The sequence below is a fragment of the Fukomys damarensis genome, unplaced genomic scaffold, assembly GCF_012274545.1.
Source record: "Fukomys damarensis isolate Sample0158 unplaced genomic scaffold, DMR_v1.0_HiC HiC_scaffold_7, whole genome shotgun sequence".
NCBI classification, from domain to species: Eukaryota; Metazoa; Chordata; class Mammalia; order Rodentia; family Bathyergidae; genus Fukomys; species Fukomys damarensis.
Window position 1 is genome coordinate 26,954,908 of NW_022900919.1, and position 9,594 is coordinate 26,964,501.

The window sequence follows — 9,594 nt, forward strand, 5'->3', positions numbered from 1 at the left end:
GAAATAAGTTCTGGTGTTCTATTGCATAGTACAATGACTAGAGATAATGTAGTTGTACATTTCAAAAAACTAGAAGAAAGGATTTTCACCACAAAGAAATGATAAATGCTCAAGATGTTTCCCTTGATTTGAATGTGAAATTATGTGTACGTGGTATCCCATCCACATACCCTTCTTGTAAAAGGTATAAATAAAAACACAAATATTGACCCAACTTCATTTTGAAATTTAGTACATGATAATAGCAATAGCTTAGCTATCCTAGGAAGGAAAAAAAGGAGCTAGATGTTAAGAGAACCAACCATGTGGAAATAATTAAAATTGGGCCTTTACATTATGCATCACAACAAATTCTAAGTGGATCAAAGGTTTCAATATAAAAACTAATGAAGCATACAAACCCATAGAAAAAACAAAGTGAATATCTATAATTTGGGACTTAAATTATGAACTAAAAAAAAGGCCTAACGAGATGCTAATTACCTAAAAGTAAAATGTTTTATATATTAAAAACCCCATTAGCAAAACAAAAAGACAAATGGGAGACTGAGAAAATACTTTTGCTATTACATCAAGGCACAGGATTAACATTCCTACACGGAAAGAGCTTCCAAACTTAGAGAAGGAAAAAACCAACACCATATACAAAAAGGACCAAGAACTTGAACAGAAATTTACTGAAAAAGAAATTAAAAGTCAAATGGAGCTAGGAGTGTAGCTTCATGGTAAAGAATGTGCTTAGCATGGAAGAGGGCCTGGATTCAACCCCAGTCCCCCCTGCAAACTAAATAATAAATAAGAGAGAAAGAAGGAAAGGAAAGAAAGAAATTCAAATAGATCTTAACCATGTAAAAGGGTGCTCATCCACACAGCAAGGGAAATACAAACTAAAACAGTACTGAGATACCATTCATCAGATTGCCAAAAATTATAGAAAACACTCTAGGCAAGTCTGTTAGCAAATAGGTACCACTGAACATTGACAATGGGAATGCAAACTGACACAACCCATCTGGAGAGGAATTTGGAAACATGTAGTAAAATTACACATGCTGTTACCCCTTGATCCAGAAATCCCAATTTAAGACTACCTCAAATACATTTGAAAAGAAACCATAAAATGGTAACATGGAATTCAATGCAGCATCATTTGTAATAGCAGAAGACTAGAAACAATTCAATTTCTATCAGTAGATTAGTTGCATAAATATACAACATGTATACAGTGGAGTATCATGCAGTTATTGAAAAAGAATGGGAAATATATCTATCTCCACAGAATAATCTCCAGAATACTTGCTACATCGAAAAGCAAAGAAAAATTAGTGTGTGTAATATAGTTCCATTTATAAAGAAAAGCTATATATATGTATATATAGTAACTTCCCTTTATATATACTCTTTTGCATATGTGTGTATCTGCATATGTATATACATAGATATGTGAAGATATATAGATAAATATCATACACACACATATATATAATTTCACATCAAACACTGACTGGATATTTTATATTATCGATTACTGCTTGTATCCCTGATACAAGCATACCATTAAAAAGAAGCATTAGAAGCTGTACTCCAATAGACTACAAGATAAGAGGAAAAATTCCAAACTCAGAAACATATGAGTAGAACATAGATGTTTGCATTAAAAATGTATGAAATCCATCATCAAGGAAAATGTGTCAAAGCTAAGTAAGTTTATCTCAGTAGGGAAAAATTGGCATTATATTAAACAGAAATAATCAATATAATTTGAGGTATTAATAGAACAAAATAGAAAGCCATATATCAACTAAACATATACAGAAAAACAATGACAAAGTTTAATATTATTCAAGATAATAACTGCCAGCAACCTAGATATAGAAGGAAACTTCCTCAGACTAATAAAAGGCACCAACCAAATCCCCAGATGTATAGTTAACCATTTGAAATAAGGCAGAGGTGTCTTCCTTCATCACTTCTATTCTGTATTTGGCTAGGGGCCATTTATCTCTGCTATATAGCAAGAGAACAAAATAAAAGGCATAGAATTGGGGAAAAAAGGAGTAACACTGTAGATAAGATCACATCTACAAAATTCCAAAGTAATCTACAAAGAACTAGAACTAATAAATGAATTTAGTAAGGGCACAAAGCATAAAGTGAATATGGGCAAGTCAACTGTGTGTAATATACTGACAATGACAATTCAAAAGTTAAATGAAAAATATGTTATTTACAATGAAAATCTAAATAATGTTTATAAATTGCAAGACTCAACATTGTCAGGATGATGGTTATCCATACTTTGATTTGTATGTTCAACACAATTCTGATCAAAATCCCAATGGACTATTTTGTTAAACCCAATATGCCTGCTGAATGACTTTTGTCTCCTTGGAACTTTACACAGTCTGTTCAGGATCTATTTGAAGCAAGTTTCTCAGTATCAATGATGTGGAACAAGAGTAACCAGTCTGAATAAAAAGTGTGTTATATTTATAATCATTTATCAACCGGACATCTCAACCCAGAGTACTACACTATTTGATACACTTTTTCTTTATACAGTATATCTAACATTTAAATTTTTGCTTCAAGATCTGAGATCACACCTGAATGATGTTGTTTACCCTTATCAGCAGGAAAGAAAATTCACCTTTGTATAAAAAAAGAGAGAGGTGATGGTATGGTAGACTGGTAGTTTGCACAAAAGAAATAAAGCAGAATGAAAAATGCTTGATTATAGAACCAAAATCAAATGTAAAAGAATCATTATTTACATTTTGCCACAATAAAAAGAATAGTAACAAAAATTTTCCTTACAAAAACTATAAATGTGAGTAAAATTATACTACCAACCTTCCAAAATTATTATCAAATGAATTGTAAAAATGTACCAGAATGAAGGCTGGCAGCAACATACAGCCTCTCCAGGACCTTGAATAAAGAAACCTGGAAAACAACTTAGCAAAGAGACAAGTAGAGCTCTGGAATCAAGAAAAAATCAACAGAGACACTAGAAACCAGAGAAACTGGAAAAATGGAAGACAACACAGAGAAAAGAACAAAGAAGTCTAGAAAGCTAACTCCAGCTCCCAGAAGGAGGTCCAGTCTCCACACATAAGGTAAGCCCAAAGAGGGTCAGCCAGGATAAACAGTAGACCAGGCCAGAAAAGCCCACAGTTACTGCAAGCTTCCAACACAGCATGGGGTTTTGCTCTGAAATGGACTCCTGCATTACAGTCTAGAGAAGAAATTTACTGCAGTCTGCCATACTTGGGAGTGATATAATCAGAAGGTATTTGAGGCAAGGGGTTTATGACTGAGCTACTCTGGGATTCAGAATTCATAGAGCAATTATACTTCAGGGTCTCTGGGTCACCCTACCATAGCTACTGTAGGGGAGACAGCAGCAAAAGCAGGGGCAGGCTGAATACATTCTTTCAGAGGTTTAAACAGTGATGAGATAGGGTTATGAAGGACACAGCAGCTTCACCCTCTGTGAATAAAAGCCAGCGTGGTTACATGGGGTTTTCGGAGGGGGCTAGGTCTAAAAGTGATGACATTAAGTACAGCAGACTGCCGGACAGTGAGCACAGAGCTTTTCCCATCTGCCAGTATGATCAGGGATACATCTTGCCTTAGACAGTTGCCACACCCTGCGCGTATGAAGAGAGGGGTCCTCATAAACCCATAGGCTGTAAAGCTAGTCAAAAATAGCAGTGATTTGGGGCACATGGAAGGGAACATACATGCAGAGCCACCAGAGTAAACACAATCCTAAAGTAGACACCACACTATAGACTAATAACACCCAGTGTGAAAGGCAGAGCAAGACTCAGCATTTACACAGATGGGGGTGGGGGCATGGAAACAAAATAGGCCCTACTCGTAATTCACTATCTCTTATCCATGTCTGGTGATACTAGAATCTGGTGGATTCCAATAACACAAGCCCTGGAAAGAATCACTCTTCAAAGTTTTTTGGACTCATTTCTCTTTTTCTTTGTTTTTAAGGGGTTTTATTTCTTTTCCCCCATCTTAGCTCTTTGTTTTTGTTTTTTCTTACTTTTTTTTTTCTTTTTTGACTTTTTCTGTTACCTTTACCTAATTCTATTGACTTGCTTAAACTGAATTTTTAGCTCACTTTACTCTCATCTTCCTTTTCTTTTTCAAATTTTACTGTTTTCAATTTTCCCTTCTCCTACTTCCCCCATGATTGTTATTATAAGCTTTATTATTATTATTATAAGATTTACTAATTTTTAGCTACTTCATTGACTCTGTGCTATTGTTGCTGAATTTTTTTCTATTGTTTCTGGTGCTATCACTATTAGTAGATATTTACTATATTTCAATAGCTTGTGTCTACATTCTTACTGCAGATCTCTATCATTAAGGCTGGTGTTGTAGCTATTTTTTTTCTGATGATATGTCAATATCTGGTTTGTTTTTCACTTTACTATTCCTGATCTTTTTCTATTGTTAATAATGGCATAGTGGTTCCTTTTTATTAGTTTTTACTATATGCCATTATCTGGTTTGTCTTTGCATCATCAGCATTACTGCAGTTTATTTTCTCCTGAGTGGTACTAGAGATCAAGACCTCAGAAAAAGAAACCCTCAAATATTATAATGAACTGGCTGAAGAAGGGTATATATAACACCAAAATATAACCAAACCCAAGAACACATCACAGGAAGAAAGAATCTAACTAAAGAGATCTCAGGCCAGGGATTTAGCTCAGTGGTTCCGCCCACTAACTCACAAGCACAAGGTCCTGAGTTTGACCCCTGGTACAAAGAAAGAGAAAGAGAGAGAAAGAGAGAGAGGGAGAGAGGGAAAGAGAGAGACAGAGAGAGAGAGAGAGAGATCTCCACAGTAGTGACAGAGTTTCTCTGCCCTAACTGATCTTCAACCCACAGTGCAAAAAACAACAAACATGAGAAAGCGAGGCAACAAAATGTCTCCAAAGCCCTAAACTCCCCCAAAGTTGATCTCATGGATACTGAAGTAGAGGAAGCTACAGGCAAAGAATTTGAAAGCCAAATGGTCAAAATGTTTGCATAGACAAAAGAAGAAACACATAAGCAAATGCATAAGATGTTTAACAAACTCAAAAGAGGATTTCATTAAACAGATAAAAGGTTTTACCAATAAAATGTTTGATGAGTTTAAAGAAAGCACAGTGAATTAATTGAGTTAAGCAAGACAAGACATGAATGGCCACTTCAGTAAAGAATTAGAAAGTATGAAAAGAAAGCAAGCAGAAATGCATGATATGAAACATTCAGCAGAAAGCATAGACACCAGAATTGACCAATGTGAGGACAGTGTCAGAAATAGAAGACAAGGTGGATATAGTGCAGCATAAACTCAATGACGCCCTAAAAATGTCAGACAGACTACAAGCTGAATCCAATGGCTGCTAGAATATTTTTTAAAAATCCCTCAGAATTATAGGCATAAAGGAAAAATTAGAAGATAACTCAAAAGGTTAAAAAATTTGTTTACTGAAATCCTAGTAGAAAAATTTCCAAGTTTAGGGAATGAATTCAATATTCAAGTACAAAAAGCATACAGAACCCCAAATAGACATGATCATAAAAGAACCACTCCATGACAAAGCATAATGAAAATTCCAGAAATTCAACAAAAGAGAATGCTATCAACTGTTAGAGAAAAACAGCAAGTAACCTATAAAGTCAAGCCTATTCGAATAACTGCAGATTTCTCACCACAAACCTTAAAGGCCAAGAGAGAAGTTTTTCAAGCCCTAAAGGAAAACAATTATCAATCTAAACTTCAATATTCTTAAAAATTAGCCTTCAAAATTGAGAGTGAAGTAAAAACTTTCTATGACAAAGAGGTACATTACCACTGAACCAGTATTGCAGAAACACTTAAGGGAATCCTAGACAGACATAGGCAGTCCATCAACAGCAAAGAGCCTAAGAAAAAGTGCTCATCTAACTGGGAGAGTAGTTAAACAAAAGGAAAAAAAATAAAGAAATCCACACTGGAAAAATAATGCAAGGAAAGCATTCAATAAACACCTTACAATAATAACTCTCAATGTCAATAGTCTCAACTCCCCAGTCAAAAGACACAGACTGACAGATTGGATCAAAAAAAACAAAATGCAACTATACATTACCTACAGGAGACATAGTTCACCCAAAAGGAAGTAGACTGAAAGTGAAAAGGATGGAAAACAATGCTCCATTCAAGCAGCACCTTAAAACAAGCAGGAATCGCTCTTATTTTCAGACACAGCAGATGTTATCAAAGATATCAAGAGACAGAGATGGCCACCACATACTGGTAAGAGGAAAAATTCAACAGGAGGAGATAACAATTATAAATATCTATGCATTGAACGTCATTGTACCCAACTTCATAAAACAAAAACCACTGGACTTAAAGGGACAGGTAGACATCAATACACTCATAGTGAGGGACTTCAATACCTTAGTCCCACAATTAGGTCAACTGGACAACAACAAGAAAAAAGCTCATCAAAGAAGCATCAGAATTAAACTTAACGTGAACCAGTTGACCAGTTGGAGTAGCACTGATGGGAACGACTGAGCCGAGCAGAGAAAAACATGTTGCTGTCCACGGAGCAGGTAACATCTAAACGGACTGGTTTAAATCTTTATGCCAAAGTATGGCAAGAAATTCCTCCTGGAAATCCTGATGCCACTTCTGTAATTCAATGGATCTGAAAGCTCTTGGCATGAAACAGCAGCCACATCAGGATCTCAGACTGAGGGCAATACAGAGCTTTCCGAAGGTATGTGTAAAGAATATGAAATAATGTATTTCCACCTTGTGAAACTACAAGAAATACTACTGGCATTGAAGAACCAACTGAGGGAATGATTTTAGGACCTGAAGATAAGAGTTACCAAATATATGACATTTCTGGAGAAAGCAGTTCGGCAATTTCTACAGAAGATCTAAAAGAATGTCTGGAGAAACCATTAGAATTATTTTTTTCACAAGAAAATTTATCAAAGGATCTCTACTTGACGTCCCAAATGGATAGGGATCAGTTTGTCCCAATATGGACAGTTGCCAACACGGAAGAAATAAAAAAGTTGACCACAGATCTTGATCTAATTCTTGAAGTGTTGAGATCATCTCCAATGGTACAATTTGATGAGAAGGGTGAGAAAGTCAGAACGAGTCATACGTGTTGTATTGTGATTCTCAGAGAGATTCCTGAAACAACACCAGCAGAGGAGGTAAAAGCTTTGTTCAAAAATGAAAACTGCCCCAAAGTAATAAGCTGTGGGTTTGCATACAATAGCAACTGGTATATCACCTTTCAGTCAGATATTGATGCACAACAGGCATTTAAATACTTAAGTTAAAATATTTCAGGGCAAGCCAATCATGGCGAGGACAAAAGCCATCAATACATTCTTTGCTAAGAATGGTTATAGATTAATGGATTCTAATAGGTATAGTCAGCCCATTCAAGCTCAAGCATAATATGCCTCACCGGTCTTTATGCAGCCTGTATATAATCCTCACCAACAGTACTCAGTTTATAGTATTGTGCCTTGGTCTTGGTCTCCAAGTCCTGCACCTTACTTTGAAACACCACTGGCTCCCTTCCCCAATGGTCATTTTGTGAATGGCTTTAACTCACCAATCTTATATATGGAGGTAAAAGCTTTGTTCAAAAATGAAAACTGCCCCAAAGTAATAAGCTGTGGGTTTGCATACAATAGCAACTGGTATATCACCTTTCAGTCAGATATTGATGCACAACAGGCATTTAAATACTTAAGTTAAAATATTTCAGGGCAAGCCAATCATGGCGAGGACAAAAGCCATCAATACATTCTTTGCTAAGAATGGTTATAGATTAATGGATTCTAATAGGTATAGTCAGCCCATTCAAGCTCAAGCATAATATGCCTCACCGGTCTTTATGCAGCCTGTATATAATCCTCACCAACAGTACTCAGTTTATAGTATTGTGCCTTGGTCTTGGTCTCCAAGTCCTGCACCTTACTTTGAAACACCACTGGCTCCCTTCCCCAATGGTCATTTTGTGAATGGCTTTAACTCACCAGGATCTTATAAAACAAATGCTGCTGCTATGAATATGGGCCAGCCAATCCCAGAAAAATCATGTGAAGCTTCATTTTAGGTCATCCAGGGGTACAGAACACTCAAAGAGGGCTCTGTGTCATTGGGGGATGGACCACTGAACAGATCTAGTTCAAGGAACTTTGCACCTGAACTACATAACTCTACAGTAACAGGGCATCAAGAGCAAACTTACCTTCCAAAGGAGACTCCCACTTTACAGATGGAACAAAATGGGGACTATGGTAGGGGCAGAAATCTTTTCAGAGGTCAAAGACAACATGAAGATGAAAGGATCCCAAGACCTCATCCTTCGGCTGAAGCAAAGTCTCCAGCACCAAAGTTTGACTTACTAGCTTCAAACTTTCCTCCATTACCTGGGAGTTCATCAAGAATGATAGGTGAACTCCATTTGGAGAATAGAATGTCTGATGCCATTAAAGGTGTCTACAAAGAAAAAGGAAATGAAGACTTGAGAGTTAGCTGCCCAGTTCCTGCAGAAGATGAGCAGACAGACTGTACTTCAGCCCAGCAACTCAGTATGAGTACCAGTCCTCCAAGTGCAACTGAGCTTCCTGTATTAAGCACAACTCAGCAAGAAAAGGATACAATAGATGATTCCACTGATCAGAAGGTTGTTATCAATCAGATAACTACACCAGTTTCTTCCCTGAGTACTGCAAAGCCATCAAGAGCAAATACAACTTTACCATGTAATAGCAACATAAATGTAACTGCAGCTGCGCCCCTACAGGAACCCCAAAAGTTACATCATGGTGAAGTATGCCAGAAGCCCCCTAAAGAGCCATCTCCAGTTCTTGTGCAGCTACTAGGAGAACTTCGCTCCATTGCAGGGTCTCCCAACAAAAACAAGAGAATGGAGCTCTGGAGAAGTCCATTGAGAAACCACATGAGAAGCCAGAAGCAAAGGCTAGTAAAGATTATTCCAGCTTTTGAGGCAATACCATTCCCAGGGGAGCAGGTGGAAAAATCAGGGAACAGAGACGTCAGTTTAGCCACAGGGCTATACCTTAGGGAGTGACTCAACGTGGTGGCAAAGAACAGTATGTGCCACCCAGAACACCAAAGTAGAAACAAACAAAAAAATACTCAGAAACTTTCTCTCTTCCCATTGAATTTGAGCCATGACTGAACTGTTTTGGAGGGGAGGGAGTAGCCAGGAAGGATATGGAAAGTATATCCTTAAATCATTATGGATTTTGGAATTGTGAGCAGCAAGATCCCAAAATACATCTCTAAAGTGATTTTTAAATGCTGGAGGATTATTATCAGTATAAATATACATATATATATATATATATATATACATGCACATATAATATAAATTATATATGTATTATATAAATATATTATTTATATTATTTATATAGTTATGTGTAAATATTATATATTATTTTTTTCTATTTTTGTTTTTTATTTTAATTTGCAGAGGTTTCCTGCCTGGAATCAATTTTGAGGGTTCAGGTTTAGCT

The 9,594-nt window shown here is 36.4% G+C and overlaps 1 pseudogene; it reads left to right on the top strand.

The window, feature by feature from the left end:
• Nucleotides 1-6,603: 6,603 nt before the first annotated feature.
• Nucleotides 6,604-9,193, top strand: LOC104869120 (annotated as a pseudogene).
• The last annotated feature ends 401 nt before the right edge of the window (nucleotides 9,194-9,594 follow it).